The 18,709-nt window shown below is 39.2% G+C and overlaps 1 pseudogene; it reads right to left on the bottom strand.

Annotated features, from left to right (window-relative positions):
* Positions 1-815: 815 nt before the first annotated feature.
* LOC131402611 (serine/threonine-protein kinase MARK2-like) lies at positions 816-18,504 on the bottom strand (annotated as a pseudogene).
* Positions 18,505-18,709: the final 205 nt, after the last annotated feature.

Consider the following 18,709-nt stretch of genomic DNA (forward strand, 5'->3'; position numbering starts at 1 on the left):
CCTCCCCAGGCTGTTGATTTTCTGTGTTGCTTCTCTTATAGTAGCCAGCCCTGGTGGGCTAGTGGTTAAGATTTGGTGCACCACCATGGCTCATGTTTGTTTCCCAGTCAGGGAACCCAGCACCCATCTGTCAATTGTCATACTGTGGTGGCTGGGTGTTGCTGCAATCCTGAAAGCTATGCCACCAGTATTTCAAATATCAACAGGGTCACGCATGATGGACAGGCTTCAGCAAAGCTTCTAGATGAAGAGAAACTAGGAAGAAGGGCCTGGCCACCCACCTCTGAAAAAATTGGCCATGAAAACCCTATGAACAGCAGTGGAGCATTGACTGATATAGCTCCAGAAGGCAAGAGTAGGGTGTAAAAAGACCAGGCAGGGTTCTGCTCTGCTGTACACAGGGTTACTAGGAGTCGGAATCCATTCAACATCACTAACAAACTCTTATAGTAGGAATTAAAGGTGGAAATGGCTTAAACTCTCTGCTTTGGATTTGCAGACACCCTATGCTGTGGCTTGCAGGATGGGAAGGACTGCAGCTGTTGGCTGGCCCAGCTGATGGCAGGGGTTTTATGGTGATGGTGTAGCCCTCCAGCTCTAGTCTTTTGTAGCTCAGGAGCAGATAAGTGGCCATCACTTCATCATACTTCTGGCCCATCAATGAGTCCTGGATCTCATCTCATGTGTAGCCCATAGACACCATTGTGGAAATTAATTAATGGAAACCTCATTACAATGGAGTCAGGAGGTCAAAAGGGGGAGCTCTCACACCCTATGTTGATAGCAGAGCCCAATAGGAAGAAAAGAAACTTCCTTTCTTGACTGGCAAGAAGCTCAGCCAGTGAGACTGTCACAACTCAGCCACTACACTTCACACTCCCAGTCTCCTCCAATGGACTCTTTGTTTACAATAGACCTCCCAACTTCTTCTTCCCCTCTATACAAGTTTCTCCTCCCTTTGCTGCTGGAGTCTTGAACATGGCTTGCCATGGTTGCAGACCTCAAATTGTAATTCTTTGCTGATTGCGAATAAACTCATTTTTGCTGGAGACATAACTGGCTGCCTCTTTGGATAAGGTCAATGCCATCAACTCAGCCAGGGGTCCCTATAGTCAGGAGGTGGCTTGATATGAGGCTTCAGTTCCTCTTCATGGTCCCTATTCATCTGCGGGTCCTTTGCAATTTCTGCTAAAGTGCCTCTCTCACTAGGGTTGAGGATCAGGAATTTCTTGAGCAGATTTTCACATTCCATGAATATGAAGAAACAAATATGGTATATTCTGTTCAGTACCCATTAGTGCAGCTCCCTGAAGTTCTGTCCATTGAAAGGTAGGGACCCAGTGAACGTGTAAGAAGATGACTGCGGACTTCACACATCCATCATTCTAGGGCAGCACGAGGGGGACTGCCACAGAAGGAATCCAGTTTGTTCCAAAGGTAAACTCATTGCTTAAGCCAAGGTCTGGCATTTTTATGATCAGGTCAGCATCGAAAAGCAGGTTCTCTGCCATTAGGTCCCTGTGGGCAATGCCCTTCTGGTGGTAGTACTGCACAGAAGACATTATCTGCCAGAATTTGCCTCAGGCCTCTTTCTCTTTCATGTCATCGTGGTCCAATAGATGATGGAACACCTCTCCTTTGCTAATGTACTCCATGACCAGGTATAGCGATTCCACTGAATCAATCACTTCGCATAGTTTTGCCATGTTGAGGTGATTCACAGAACAGTCTCTGGAGGCTGAAAGAGCTCTACTAACTCTAGTTGATAACCTTCATGGCCACCTCTGTCTCAGTCAGGATGTATGTGCTGGGCCAACTTCACTTTAGCAAAGCTGCACTGGCCAATGTCTTGAGGCACCAGTAACTGTCCATATGGGTCTCCTTATCAGCAGAGATGGCCTTGAGGCCTTGCAGCATGGTGACCTACTGCTAGCACTACTCACAATATTAACTAACAATACTAACAAACTATATAAAAAAAGAGAAAAAGAATAAAGAAAAATAAACAAATGAAAAAAAAAGAACAGAGGAAATAAGCCAACTATGATCAAAGTCCCTGAGGTCACCAAAAACCACTGTCCTGGGCTAAAAGAACCAAAAATGTAGGCCTAGCCAGGGACTTACATACGGGCTTGGGATTCCCTCACAATGGGTCTTTATGAGCTCAGAACAAGAAATGGACCTATCATGACTAGGCATTATTAGCAGTGGTTTTCTCACTTTTTATCTCAAGATCTCTTTTTTAAAAACATAAAGGGACCCCTAAAGAGCTTGTTGTTTATGTGGGTTGTAGAGATTAATATTTACCTTATTAGAAATTATAACCTGTGGGATGCTTCATTAGCCTTTTCATTTCAAGTTTGAAAATCTACAGTAATTTCTGGCTTTAAAAGAGCTCCTAATGCATGCACTTAAAATAATTCAATTCCTTTTTCTTTAAACTCTGAGCAGTGTCAAAATGATACCACAATTTTACTGGCTTCACAATACCATTGACAGAGACTCTCTCCTTGACTAAACTCTAGTCAGGCTCCTCTAAGCCCTCGAGGCCTCAACCTTGGCATCTGTCAGTGTCCGGCCTGAATTGTCCAGTTGTAGCAAGAATCTTGCCAAATCAGTTTAGAGAGAACCCCACACCCTTGATATCTGATCAAACTCCTCATCCCAATCCTTGGTATCTGATCACCCTGGTCTGCCTCCAGCAGGAATCCTGTTGGGTCTCTTTAACCAGAACCCCTTATCCCTGATGTTTCCTCTTAGTAATTTCCTTCCAGTGTCCCGACCCTGCTCCTTGGCTATAAATCCCCATTTGCCTATCTTTTATTTGGAATGGAGCCCAGTGCTAAACTGAGGTCTCTTTTCCTGTATTGCAATAGTTCCTGAATAAAATCTATATTTACCATTTAAAAGACATAATAAATAAAATCTGTCTTTACCATCTTAACTAGTGTCCAGCTTTGTTTATCTTTGACAGTTTCTTGTTCACGACTTTAATCCTCATTTACTTTGAATGGCACAGGATGGCATCCTGCAGTTTAGATAAGCTGAAGTTATTTGTTCTGATGTTTGAAGCTAAAGGGATTTTTTAAATTATTATTTGATGTGGGCTAACACTAGTTGAATCTCTGAAACTGTTTAACATTTCCTTATTTTAGTTGTCATATACAATGAACTGCAACTCAGCTGATCACTGCTTTTTTAAATTAAACTTTTCATTTTGAAATAATTGTAAACTTAAGCTGCTTTTTTAAAAGGTATTTTTTATTTTGAAATAAGTGTTAACTCATAGGAAGTTGCAAAAATAGTACAGACTCTTGAGTGCCCTTCAAGCAGCTTGTCCAGTGGTGACATCACAACTACAGTACAATGAAAAGCCAGAGACTGACACTGGGACAATACTGTTCCTAGATTACAGGCCTGATTCTCTGACCAGTTTCTACATGCAGTCATTTGTGTTGTGTGCGCATGTGCAGCCGCAGGCAACTTATTCCAATTGTAGATGTGCACAAGCACCGCAACAATCAAGACACTGTTCCATCACCTGCCTGTTGCCCCGTTATTGTCATCCCTCCCTCCCCTTCCCCAAGCCTGGCAACCACTTATCTATTCTCCATCTCTATAATTTTGTTATTTTGAGAATGTTATGTAAGGGAAATCATACAGTGTAATTTCATTTTGAAACTGGCTTTTTTTCACTCAATGTAATGTCCTTAAGATCCATCCAAAGTGTTGCGTGTATCAGTAGGTTGTTCCTTTTTATTACTTAGTATATCCCAGCTATAGCTGCTTTTAGACACAATGGTACAGCATTGGTGGTGGTGGGGGGGGACTGGATAAGGTTCTGTGGATTTGCACTCCTGGCCACCTTGTAACTCCCTGGGCAAGGCCAGAAAGTTTTGAACAGTGACAGCTGATGGGCTGGGCACCTCCCCCCACATAGGGCCCTCTTGAGATGCTACATTAAGGAGCACATCCCTCTTCCCCTCTTCAAAGTGTCCACACTCAGGTACACAGGTGTCCTCAGACTTGACTGTGAAAGAAAATCATTAAGTAAACAGTAGTATATCAAGCACAGAGCTGTGGTAAAAAATGTGAATGTTCATATCATTAAGTGAAATAAGCTAGTCTAGAAAGGCTACATACTGTATGATCACAACTATATGACATTCTGGAAAAGACAAAACTATGGAGACAGTAAAAAGATCAGTTGCCAAGGGTTAGAGGGGAAAGAGGGATGAGTAGGCGGAGCAGAGGATTTTTAGGGCAGTGAAACTATTCTCTGTGATACTATAATGATGGACACATGTTATTATACATTTGTCAAAACCCATAGAATGTACAACACTAAGAGTAAACCTACACAGAGAGAGAGAAGTCAAGATGGTGGCATGAGCAGACTCTGAAACCACCTCCTCCCACGGACACAGCCAATTTACAACTACTGGCAGAAAAATTACCCCTGAGAGAGAACTGAAAATTAGATAAGAGGAACTCCTGCAACAAACCACAATCCTGACTGAGGTGGAAGAGGTAGAAATTCCATTCTGGAGAGAAAAAACGCCACCTTCACAAGCTGCAGCACTTCATGGCCGCCGGGGAGCAGCCCCAAAGTTACCGTATATGGACCCCATGGTAATCACAAACCAGAAACCTATAATAAATACACAAAAAACTATGAGAAAGGAACCCAAACATAACACTAAAGAAAGCCATCAAACCACAAAGGAAGAGAGCAAGAGAAGAAGAAAGGAACAGAGAAGGACTACTAAAACAAAGAAAAAAGTTAAAAAATGGCGGTAAGTACATACTTATCAATAGCTACTTTAAACATCAATGGACTAAATGCTCCAATTAAAAGGCATAGGGTGGCTGACTGGATAAAACAACAAGACCCATATATATGCTGCATACAAGAGACACACTTCAGACCTAAAGACACTCACAAACTGAAAGTGAAGGGATGGAAAAAGATACTCTACGCAAATGGCAATGAAAACAAAGCTGGGGTAGCAATAATCATATCAGACAAAATAGACTTTAAAACAAAAACTGTAAAAAGAGACAAAGAAGGGCGTTACATAATGATCAAGGGAACAATCAAACAAGAGGATATAACACTTGTAAATATCTATGCACCAAACGTAGGAGCACCTAAATATATAAAGCAATTATTAACAGACATAAAAAGAGAAATAGACAGTAACACAATAATAATAGGGGACTTTAACACTCCACTTACACCAATGGACAGATCATCCAAATAGAAGATCAATAAGGAAATATTGGCCTTAGGACACACTAGAACAGATGGACCTAGTAGATATATACAGAACATTCCATCCAAAAACCAAAGAATACACATTCTTTTCAAATGCGCATGGAACATTCTCCAGGATTGATCACATATTAGACCACAAAACAAGTCTCCATAAATTTAAGAAGATTGAAATAATACCAAGCATCTTTTGACCACAATGGTATGAAACTAGAAATCAGCTGTAGGAAGAAATTCAGAAAAGCCACAAATAGGTGGAGATTAAACAAAATGCTACTGAACAACGAATGGGTCAACGAAGAAATCAAAGGGGAAATCAAAAAATACCTGGAGACAAATGAAAATGAAAATACGACATGCCAGAATTTATGGGATACAGAAAAAGCGGTTCTAAGAGGGAAGTTTATAGCAATACAGGCCTATCTCAGCAAACAAAAAAAATCTCAAACAAACAATCTAAGAGTGCACCTAAAGGAACTGGAAAAAGAAGAACAAAGCCCCAAATCAGTAGAAGAAGGGAAATAACTGACATCACTTCTCACAAGTCTTTCTTAAGCACCTTTATGTTCCTGGGTCTGTGCTAGGAATTAGGAATATGGTGGTGAATGAGGTCTGTGCTAGGAATTAGGAATTAGGGAATTAGGTCCCTACCATCCTGGAGCTTGTGGTCTAATGCCTTCCCTATCAACTGAAGATCTACTCCTTGCCCTGACTTCATGTTCTCCATGGATAAAAGCTTTGGGGCTTTTAAGTCTGTATTTGAAACTGGGCATGAACTTCTGGGACCAGTTATCCCCCGTCACCCTGGATATTGACTGAGGATGCTTGCATTTTTTTTTCTTGGTGAAAGATAGTTTTACTATATTTGTTAGAATTTAAGGATAATTGTACTGCTGCTCCCAAAGTCACACCTGCTCATCTATAGAAGTGTGGGCCTCAGTTCCATGGTGAGGCTTCTTGTCCCATGCAGAGTCCCCTACATCATATGTCTTTTCTCCATGTATAGGAAATCAAGTTGATAAACCTAGTCTGCTTTCCGAATTGGAGCAAGAAGATAAAGCGAGGACAGAGGAAAGAGGAATTCTCCCAGGCACCTGTCCAGGTGAGCACTAGGTATATATGAGTCTTTGTCAGGAACCTCTCTGGCCTGTGGCTTGACAGTTTGGAGTATTACATTAGGAAATGTCCATCAGAGACAGTTGTAAAATGCCCTTTTTTTCCGACAAGAAGGCCAAAAACGTTTAGTATGAGCCTCCTCGTGGACCTCCTTTGCTTTTTCTTTAACTTTCTGTTCATTATCTCATACTTTACTTTGGCCTCAGGGGGGAAAAAGCTCTCTCTCTTCCTTCTTAAATTTAAGTCTCATATGAGCTCTTTGTCTAGTTCCTTCTCACTTTACATTCCTGACAATTCCTTCTTTCCATCAGCATCAATCTCAATCTTTCTAGAGTCTTTAATACAAACCTAAAATTTTCACACTCGTGTCCCTTTCATTGTAAACCTCCTGAAAATCTCTAACTCCTTCGGGTCTACCTTCACTAACACGTGCATTTTACCTTTTCTTTACTTCATCAACTTAAATTTCTTTTCAATTTGTTTCGGATTTGGAGACTCTACTTAAAGTCCAAGGGTTAACTTCTAAGCAGCATGTTTTTAGAGAAGAACAATCTAAAGGTTTAAAAATGGTAAGATTTCTGATTTTCCACAGTAGGAAAATACCATAAATTAGAAAAGCCACAAAGTTACCAAGGGATTCATTTTCCCAAGAAAAAGTTGTCCCTCTGGAGAGATACCCTGAAACTCTTGTGAATTTGGAGAGAAGCATAAGTTATCTCCAAAATTTTTTCTTCCCTGAGTGTTCACACAAGTTAATGTTTCCATAAATGTGACTCAGATATTGAGTGTTTCAAACATAAATTTGTCTTAAACTTATCAGAAGATGCTCTGTGAATCTGATAAGGACTTATGGCAAAGCATCCATCTTTTTTAACTTCTGAGAACTCAAACCAGCAGAAATCATATACAGGCACTCAAAGTGGCAAAAACACCAATTATAATGATGTTATACATAGCAGAATTCCTGGAAGAAAAATTCCTATGATAGCATTGAATATTAAAAATATTATAAATTATAGTTAGCATTCATTTCTTAATCAACAGGAGAGAAGTCATCTTGGAGTGAAACTCAACAAGTGTAATCAGTGTTTTAAAGTCTTCAGCACAAAATCTAATCTTACTCAGCACAAGAGAATTCATACTGGAGAAAAACCCTATGATTGCAATCAATGTGGCAAATCCTTCAGCAGCAGTTCTTACCTCACTGTTCATAAGATAATACATAATGGGGAGAAACCCTATGAATGCAGTGACTGTGCGAAAGCCTTCAGTAATCCCTCATCCCTTAGACTTCATGTGAGAATTCACACTGGAGAAAAGCCCTATGAATGTAACCAGTGTTTTCACATCTTCCGCACTAGATGTATCCTCAAAAGGCACAGGAGAGTTCATACTGGGGAGAATCGTTACAAATGTAATCACTGTGGAAAGGCTTCAGCACGAGCTCCTCCCTTACTGTCCACAATAGAATGCATACAGGGAGAAACATTATGAATGTCATGATTGTTGTAGAGCCTTTAGGAAGAGCTCACATCTGACACAGCATGTGAGAACTCATACTGGAGAAAAACCCTATGAGTGTAATGAGCGTGGGATATCCTGCAGCAGTAGCTTTTCTCTTACTGTGCACAAGAGAATACATAACGGAGAGAAAGCCTACGAGGGCAGTGACTGTGGGAAAGCTTTTAATAATCTCTCATCTGTTAAGAAACTTGTGAGAACTCACACTGGAGAAAAACCATAGGAATGCAATCACTGTGGGAAATCTTTCACCACTAACTCTTACCTTTCTGTGCATAAGAGAATTCATAATAGGTAGATATGAATATAATAACTGTGGGAAAGCATTCATTGATCTTCCATCCCTCGGGCATCTTCGGGACTCACATTGCATGTATAAATTATTTGTCGTGTAATAAATTATCCCTAAAATTTAGTGGTTCAAAACAACAAGCATTTATTATCTCTCAATTTCTGTAGGTCAGGAGTTCAGGAATGGATTAACTATGTAGTTCTAGCTCAGGATCTCTCATGAGAAACAAGATGTCAACCAGAACTGCAGTCATCTAAAGTCTTTGGGACTGAAGGGTCCACTTCCAAGGTAGCTTACTCATATCCCTTGCAAATTAGTGCCAGTTGTTGGCAGGAGTCCTTCAGTTTCTCCTTATGTAGGTCTCTCCATGGTGCTGAGTATCATCACAATATGGAAGCAGGTTCCCTCCAAAGGAGGTGATCCAAAAGAGCCCATGCAGAAGCCATAAGTCTTTTATGACCTAGCCTCAGAAGGCCATATTCTCTCTTCATCTGGATTGTGTTGGTCACCCAGACTGATCCTGCCACACAGTGGGAGGGAACTACACAGGATATGAATACCAGGAGACAGAGATCACTGGGAATCCTCTTGGAGTCTGGCCTTCAGTGAAGAAAAGCCTTCAGCACACCCTCATCCTTCTAATCTGACAATATGGAGTAGCATTCAATAACCCACACGTTAACTCACTCTGGAGAGAAGCCTTCTAAGTGCACTCTATGTGGTAAAACCTTCAACACAAACTCTGACTCTACTGTGTGCCAGAAGATGACCTACTGGGGAGAAACCTAAAGAATGCAATAGCTATAGGAAAGCCTTCAGTGATAGCCTTCGGGAGTCACGTCACAATTTACACTAAGGGAAAACTCTATGAATATCATAAAAATGGAAAACCCTTCAGAGGACCCTCATCCCTAAAGACACACATGAGAAATACACTGCAGAGGAACACTCTGTATATAAGGAATGGCAAACACTGGCACTCTCCCCTCTAGTCTACGCTGCTCTGTGCTTGGGGAGGTTGATGGACTATATCAAAGAGCTCATTTGCTTTAGGCTTCTGTTTGGGTTGGTCAGCGGGGAGCCCAGATAGGAGATCAGAGGGATGGAGGAGAGTGAGTCCATGCCGTGACTATATCCCTGCAGGAGAACTGGGGTCCAGATGTTACCCTTGAGCTCTTCTCAGCCCCTGTGGTGCAGCTGTCTCCCCTCTGCCCACTATGACCCCAGACTCACCCCCCTCCCCTCACCTTTTCTTCCTTGCTCTTCCAGTGACTGAATATGCAGTATCCCTCTTTGTTTTCCCTACACCCTAGTCCTGTTAACATGAATCATTCTGGCCTAGTGACACATCAGTGCATGGAGAGCATAATGGAAAGTCTGTACCATTTCCTACAGGGCCCCCAAATAATCAGGATTCATCACATCACTGACCTCACCTTCCACCACTCCCCTATTTGCTCCATCCACTGTAGCCATACTGGTCTTGCTGTAGCTCCCTCACCCCAGCACAATTCAATGTCAGGGTCTCTGTACTGCCTAGACTGATATCCCCCAATGTAGCCACATGGCTCACTCTCAGTTCACTTAGGTCTCTGCTCAAGTGTCCCCTGAACAGAGAGGCTTTCATTCTCACTCCAGATAAATGAGCAAGTCTCCAATTCCCACATTTCTTATCATTATTGGGAGATATTCGTCTCAATAGCACATATCACCATCCAATTAACTCTATATATACTTATTTATTTGACTAATATTTATTCCATCCCAACCCCCACTAGGTTGTAAGCACCATGATGGCAACGACTGTGTGTGTGATCCATTACTGTAGATCTTGTGCCACAAATCATACCCGGTACTCAGGCAGTGCTCTGTAGCATAGAGTTTAAGAGTATGGACTCTGGAGAGAGACCATTTGCGTTCAAGTCTAGACTCTACCACTTAATAACCTGCTCACCTCAGGCAAGTAACATGTTTTGTGCTCCAGTTTCTTCATCTGTAAAATGGGAACATGAGAGTGCCTACTTCGTAGACTTGTATTAAGGATTCAATTGGTTGATATATGTAAAGCACTTATGAAACTTCCTGGTATATAGGAAAGACTGTATATGTATTTCATCTTCTATTGTGAATTAATTAAAATTTTTTGTAGGAATATGCCAAGCAAAAGAAGCCAGACAGAAAGGAGTAAATACTATATGATTCTATTTATATAGGTTTCTAGAACAGGCAGAAAATAATCTCTGTTGGGGGAAAAAATCAGAACAGTGGTTGCATCAAAGTGTGAGGTAAGGGAGGTGAGGCAGTAGCTGGGCTTGACTGGGAAAGGACAAGAAGGAACTTTATGGGGTGAGAAAAATGTTCTATATCTTGATAGAGGAATAGGTTACACAGGTGTATGCATTTATCAAAATGCATTAAACTGTACACTTAAGATCTGTACTTTAAACTGCATGTAAATTATACCTTAATTTGCATCAAACTCATTTTGCTAAGCGAAAGAGACAGAAAGCCATATGTTGCATACTTCCATCGTATGACATTCTGGAAAAGGCAAAACTGTAGGCAAGGACAACAAATCAGTGGTAGCCAGGAATCATTCTGAGAGTACTGTGGCGGAGAATAAATGATTCTATGCATTTGTCAAAGCCCACAAAACCGTGTAGCACAGAGTGTATGTAATACGTGCAAGTTTAAAAAAAATCAACCCATGTGACTGAGTATCCCAGGATGGAATGCAAACTGTGACAAATGAATCTAACATTATTATAAATTTATGATATCATCATACTGAAGGGGGTTGGGGGGCAGAAGCTAACTTGAGTAACTTTGGAAAATGGGTGTTTTGACTAGAAACTGTAAGGCTAAATATAATAGGAACTGTACACTGTACGTAAACACTGTATTCTAGTTGGTAAATTTGTTTCTTCTGTGAGAATAGCCTAGCAATTCTGCACCTGCTTTACCCATATGCTGAGGGTGAAGAGTATGGATGGTAGGTAGAGGATGGTGGGAACCAGGTTTCTCTGTTGGAGATAGAAATTATAAAGGAGCAAGAAAGGAAGGTTAGGATGAATCCTGTAGTTCAGGATTATAGCTGGAGACATCAGTACAAACTCAAGTTTACCTTAATATGTATACAGATGGACAGATACAGAAAGAACTATAGATATGCCGATAGACGTGCTTTACTATATATACATATGTTACTAGCTCTGTCTGCTTTGTCTGCTGAGAGGGCCTAGAAGTAGTGACACCTGAGTAGCAATGAGCATACCCCGCACCCAAATCTGCTTTCTAATACCCTTTTCTCCAATAAAAGGAACCAGAGCTCTTTGGAGAAATGAGTGACTCGAGGGCAAAAGAATGGGAATGTGTAAAAAGGACACAGAAGCCAACTCGAAAGAAAGCTCACAAGGGGCAAAGCTAGAACAATTTGAGCAACAAAATAAATTTATTGGATTATAGCCCAAAGTATAAAACACATATACATAAGTCCATGCTTATATAAATGAATGAGTGACTAAACGGGGGAGAAATGACTTCTCTACAGAAGAATTCCATTATAATATATGTAGATACTCCCTCCCAGCAGGAGATGGAACTTAATTCCCACTCCCTCCACCCCCTTGAGAGTGAGCCAGACACAGTCACTTGCTTCCAAAGAATACAGCATGGAAAGGGAAAAACAAACAGTAACTTTACAGTGGAGAAACCTGGCAAATACTACCTTGGCCAAGTGATGGACGTTATCATCAACAGTAATGTCACGTGGATATTATGCTCCCCATACGATGTGACTGGAAGAACACTTCATCTCTGTGATATTCGTGCTAAAAACTGATAACCCTAGTTGATCCTAACAAAAATATCAGACTAATCCAAACTGGGGGACATTCTACAGGACACCTAGCCAGTACTTGTGATGACTGTTAAGGAAATCAAACAAAGGCTAAGAACCTCTCACAGAACAGAGGACACTGGAGAGAGCTGACAATTAAACATAACATGGTACCCTGGGTTGAATCCTGGAATAGAAAGAGAGCATTAATGGAAAAGTCAATGAAATCCAAGTGAAGTTTGAAATTTATTTTTTTTTTTTGGTGAGAAAGATTAGCCCTGAGCTAACATCTGCTGCCAATCCTCCTCTTTTTGCTGAAGAAGACTGGCCCTGGGCTAACATCTGTGCCCATCTTCCTCCATTTTCTGTGGGACACTTGCCACAGCACGGCTTGATAAGTGGTGCATACGTCTGCGCCCAGGATCCGAACCTGCGAACCCTGGGCCGCGGAAGGAGAGCACGTGAACTTAACCACTACACCACCAGGCTGGCCCCAATAGCTTTTTTTTTTTTTATTTTTTTTAATGGTTATAAATCTGGTTTCTCCTTCTAGAGAATGGGACTCATAATACTGTGAACATCACAGGAGTTTTGTGAGGATGAACTGTGATAAATTCACATAATGCACCATGTACTGTGCACCATGCCTGGCTCAGTCAGAGTTAAGAGCTCAATGATTATTGGTTGCATTATTGTTTCTAGAGCAATGAAATGTACCCAGCCTCTTGATGGCAGGGCCTATGACACCGTTCTTTGGGAGTTCCCAGAAAATAAAAACGATGTATAACAACATCAGTAACAAAAAAAGCGGCAAGGTGCTGAATGAACCGCTTCATATATATGCGTATGAATTTCATATGAATACGAATTACTGGAGAATCTTGTTAAAATGAAGATTCTGATTCAGAAGGTCTGGGGTAGGGGCCAAGGTTTTACATTTTGAACAAGCTCCCAAGTGACGCCAATGCTGCTGGTCCAAGGACTGAAATTTGGGCTGCAACTTTTCTATTTCTGCATGTTTTTAAATTTTCCTTAAAAAAATACAAAAAAGTTTTCTCCATCTATTCTTTATCTCTTCACCACAAAAAATACTCTTATTTTTAAACCCAACTATATCATATGTAACCCACCAGTCGTCAAGATCTTAAATAAGCAACTATTTCAACAGTACAGTCTTCCCCGCTTATACGCAGTTTTGTCTTCCACAGTTTCAGTTACCTGCAGTCAACTGTGGTCTGAAAATATTAAATAGAAAATTCCCAACTTCGTAAGTTTTAAATTTCGTGCTGTTCTGAGTAGCATGATGAAATCTCGCTCCATCCCACCTGGGACGTGAATTATCCCTTTGTCCAGCGTATCCACGCTGCATAAGCTACCTGCCCATTAGTCACTTAGTAGCTATCTCAGTTATCAGATTGACTATCGCAGTATCACAGTGCTTGTGTTCTAACAACCATGGACATCATCTGCTTATGACATCCAACCATCAACATCATCATGGCTCAATGATCCTCCTCATGTATTGTCAGAAGGTCAATATTAACCTAGCGCTACATCACAATGCCTAGATCATTCACCTCACTTCATCTCAACATGTAGGCATTGTATCATCTCACATCCTCACAAGAGGAAGGGTGAGTACAGTACAATAAGGTATCTTGAGAGAGAGAGAGACCACATTCACAGAACTATTTTTACAGTATACGGTTATAACGGTTCTATTTTATTATTGTTGTTGTTAATCTCTTACTGTGCCTAATTTATAAATTAGACTTTATCACAGGTATGAATGCATAGGAAAGAATATAGTATATACAGGGTTCTGTATTATCCGCAGTTTCAGGCATCCACTTGGGGTCTTGTAACACATCCCTCGTGGATAAGGGGAGGCTACTGTACAAAAAAGGGGTAACTACACATTAATGTTTGCCCCCACATGATCTCATACCTATGTAGATAAAAGTAATGTCTTGCAAAGTCAAGTCATATACAATTCTCTTAGCCTTATCAGTTAAAAAAGCCTAAATACTTTACAGTAACCTAGATTAACCACAATCCTAGGAAATTGTGTGACAATTTTAATTTGGTAAATTCTATTTGGAAACAGAGTATCCTATTACTAAGGCTCCTGCTTAACGATTTATTGAGTTTTCAAAGGATAAGACGCGATCTTAGATGATCTTAGATTTAGTAGCATACACAGGATATTTGAGAGAAAAAACAGGAAACGATGAAGAAAGCACATACTGAACCGAGAAATAGGGAATAACAAAAAATGAGATGTAAAAGAGTCATACTTTCCTGCAATTAATGACATCACAGAAAATTTTAAAAACTAGTTTCCTTAACTCAATGATTTCTAGCTATTCTGGCTTTGTGATTTCACACTTTCCCATCCTCCTTAAAATGTTTCTTAACACAAACTTTGGAAATTTAAAAAATGACATTTTTTTAAAAACTCTGAGATAACTGCAAAATAAGCTCAGCAAACACCATTTTAACTGGTATTGACTTTAAAAATTGTTCAAATTTATTTAGTGAAAGAAACTAACTGATTTTGATGGCAAGAAATCTTTCTGGTATGTGTATACATAAATACAATGTTTCCAAACACAGTATACCATAGTGGAATTCAACAGGACACTAACAGATCCATGGTGCAGACTGTGCCCTGTGTTCAAATTAACTCTGAATCGGTTTTCCTTAAATGTCACAGGTCATTGAGGCTCCAGGGCTTCTCAAAGCCTCTAAAAAGCCTTTTAAACTCTGAATTTCTAAAAAGGAGGTTTTCATTGAGAACATTTCCAGTGATCATAGTCCCTATTCACTGCCTACCCACAACACTTTACAAGCTGAGATCCAAAGATTCTTGAACCATAAAATGATAATTAAAATATTTTCTATAAGCCAAGGAAATTGAAGGGTTACAGTCAACAAAGCTCCATTGCCAGCTAGAGACTAATTCTAAATGGTTGAGACCATTACAGCACATCACTAACCACCTGCCTCACCCTGTAAGAATTTTTCAAGAGCATAATAGACAGAGACTAATTAAAGTGATTCAAATAAATTCTCAAATTTACATGGACAAACATTTTATTAAAAATTTAATCTACAGGCAAGCAGAGAAATTCTTCTGAGTATTAAGCATGTATCAATCATCCAAAAATGAGCAAAATATGATAATATATTTCTGGTCTTTACCCATAAATCTAGTCCTGGAGTAAATCATCATTCAAGATAATTTTAAAATAAAAAATATCTACCCAGGATTTGAAAAATTTGGTTGCAAATAACAACACATCCACACAGTGAGGAACTGACGCTCTGAAATCTTCCCATAGTATCTTCAGAAAGCTTAACTTCAGTTACATAATAAACTTTGTGCTGAGCTGAAACTGATGTACAGGTGCATCCTGACCCAGATTTCTTAGTAAATAAGTTTCAAAACTGTCCGTTATAGCACAGCCCAAGAGACATTTTCCTATGTATTCTTCTTCCCTTCAGTCAATGGTTATAGAGAGCTTTCTACACGGAAAGAATCAAAAAACCATTTTTTTAGTAGAAAGCTAATTATACCAACCAAAAATGCTAAATGACTTCTTAAGTCTATTTCATTTCATAAACTTCATTTTCATAAAGGAAAAAAGAAACGCTAAAGCAAAAATACATTTAAAAATTCTAGCCAATAAAAATCAAATTTTACTTTAAAAACTATTTACAGTGTATATTAATTTTAAAAGGAGAGCATATTTCTATTCTCATCACTCTATATTAACATTCATAGTTACTGAAACTTTTGTTGTTTGAAAGAAAATCCCTATGTCTGTAAAGTTCACCTCCTCACTCTTTTAACTAACTAGGCACAATCTCCCTTCTCTGTACTGCCTTGTTATAAAAGCTTTGGGGAGGGGGTCTCAGGGTTAGTAACAATGACAGTAGAGCAAAGGAAAAGGATAGCATAACAGCAGTAAGGAAGAAAATGAAAGCAAAATAGAAGCAGGTCTTCCTCCTCCTGATAAACAAACACCAAGGCAGTTGAAAGAATTAGATAACTCGACAATCATACTTCTCAGAAGCACATACCTTGTATGGTAGAAATGGTGACTCAGAATAATTACAGAATATGCTTTGCAATTATTTTAAATGAGTATGCATTATAAAAGACTCCTGTAAGTAAATCCGCTTTCACAGGGTTTAACTTTTTTCAACTATACCATCTAATTTGACTTACTACTCACCTTTGCTTTAGATACGGCAGTAAAATATATAAAAGATTACTCGAACAGGTAAGCGGTCAGAATATAACAGCACGCGATCTCTCCGCATACTCAACAAGAGGATTTACTCTCAAGAGGCTTACTTCCTATTTTCCAGGTAGTTTTGTTCCTGTGTCTCCTCTAGGTATTTCTACCTATCAACCATTTCATTGCTCACTAATGAATAAGACAATGCGGGACAATGTGACTCTCCTATTCACTTACTATAGTCAATATACCTGTAGAGATCTGAATCAAAACTGAGATTCAAAAGTCTTCTAATTTACCTCTCAACTCTGGAGATTCATAAAGTTTTAGATAACAGAGTTTGACTAGAATCACCAGAAACTCTGTTATCTAAAATTTTATTACATGTTGTAAAAGTGATAGGATGAAACTTCAAAATCATTTAGTTCAACTCTTAATTACTTTACAGTTGAGAAATCATTCAGAGAACTAGTTAGATGGTGTCAACTCAGGTTTTGTAACTCCAGACCAACACTTGTTCTGCTAAATCATGCTGCTTTCTGTAACTACGCCTTCTTCTCTATGATGTTCTTGTTATCCAAACAGTGCACCTGTGAAAGCTGATAAACTCAAGTATTCCTAGAATGACCAGAAAATCCCAAGTCTCAGGTCAAATACATATACCACTGCTTCATTTTCTACCCCAACATTTTTTCTGAAACCCTCCTAACTGCCAAAACTTTCCTGTTTCTTGTCCATCACATTTCTCTATCACTATAATTAATGTTTTAGTTATCTAGTACCCTATGTTACATAAAACATAATGCTAATCATAATAAGCAAATATTGAGCGCTCATTATATCAGGAACTATATTAAGACCTTTAGATGTAGCATCTCACTTAATCCTCAACTTCAAATAAGATAACTAATACCGTAATCCCCATTTCAAAACTGCAAAAATCAAAGCCTCAGAAGTTAATTTTTTCTTTTTCTCTCTCTCTTTTGCTGAGGAAGATTGGCCCTGAGCTAAGATGTGTTGCCAATCTTCCTCTTTTGGCTTGAGGAAGATTCACCCTGAGCTAACATCTGTGCCAGTCTTCCTCTATTTTGTATCTGGGTCGCCGCCACAGCATGGCCACCAATGAGTGATGTAGGTCGGTGCCCAGGAACTGAACCCGGGCCACTGAAGCAGACCACACCAAACTTAACCACTAGGTCATTGGGCTGGCCCCAGAGGTTAAATAATTTGTCCTAATTCACAGAGCTAACCAGAAGTAGAACGGGGATAAGTAACCAGGCAGTCTCACTCCAATGTCCATATTCCTGATCTCTACATACGATAAGTATATATAACTACATGGACTTTATTATTAATATGCAGATAACTCAAAATTTGGGGGCTACAGAAGAATTTAAAGAGTCTTTGTATTTGAAGAGGCTTCTTTCACATTAAAATAGCTTAATATGGCTTATTCCCATAAACTATATCTTCCTTCAAAAGACATGGCTCAAGTAAGAACTCTTAACTCACTCATATATAATTAAAACTCAAATTAAAGAAAATAGGAGGAAAAAAGAGTTGCAACAATACTTTAACAAATATCCAGATCAGCATTGTCCAAAAGAACTTTTTGTAGTGATAGTAATGTTTTCTATCTGCACCGTCCATCATGGTAGCCACTAGCCACATGTGACTATTCAGCATTTGAAATGTGTCTAGTGTGACTGAGTAACTGAATTTTGAATATTGTGTAATTTTAATTAATTTACATTTAAACAGCCACATGTGGCTAGTGGCTACTATATTGGACAGCACAGGTAGAAGATAAAATGCCAGAAAAAGATGAGGAAAGAAATTCTTATTGCCTTTATTTAGAGAGTGCACTAACAGTCAAATCAATTTAAATCTCTTTTCCTACTTGTTCTAGCTTCAGTTATTAACCCAAACAATATATACCTCCAAGGAGACTTAAGTAACCCAAACTTCTATACTTAAATTCTTTTTTGTGTATCTCAAAGGAAAAAAATAACTAAAACCTGTATTATCAACAAAGCTCCTTATAGTAGAAACTTTTTACTGTTTGGATACCTAAGAGGAAGAATTTGAACCTGAAAACTGCCATCTACTAAGAAAACTAAAAAGAGTCACACAAGTTTTCCATTCTCTTCATAATAAATACTTGATAATAAAGTGCTTACCTTGATTCTCCACTACTGTTTCTAACACTTTCTTCACCACTGTGTCCATTCATTGTAAATATCAAGTTTTAAAATAAAATATAAATCTTCCCAGTTTAAAAGATGAATATAAATACTGACTCCTCCTTGAATACCAAAAATTCACAGACGAATTTTCTTCAACATTCACAGGTTTCCTGGGACCCTTTTTGATTCACCTAAAGAAAACATATTAAGAAAATAAGAAAACTTCCTGTAGAG

Source organism: Diceros bicornis, unplaced genomic scaffold, assembly GCF_020826845.1.
Source record: "Diceros bicornis minor isolate mBicDic1 unplaced genomic scaffold, mDicBic1.mat.cur scaffold_184_ctg1_multi, whole genome shotgun sequence".
In the NCBI taxonomy this organism is placed as follows: domain Eukaryota; kingdom Metazoa; phylum Chordata; class Mammalia; order Perissodactyla; family Rhinocerotidae; genus Diceros; species Diceros bicornis.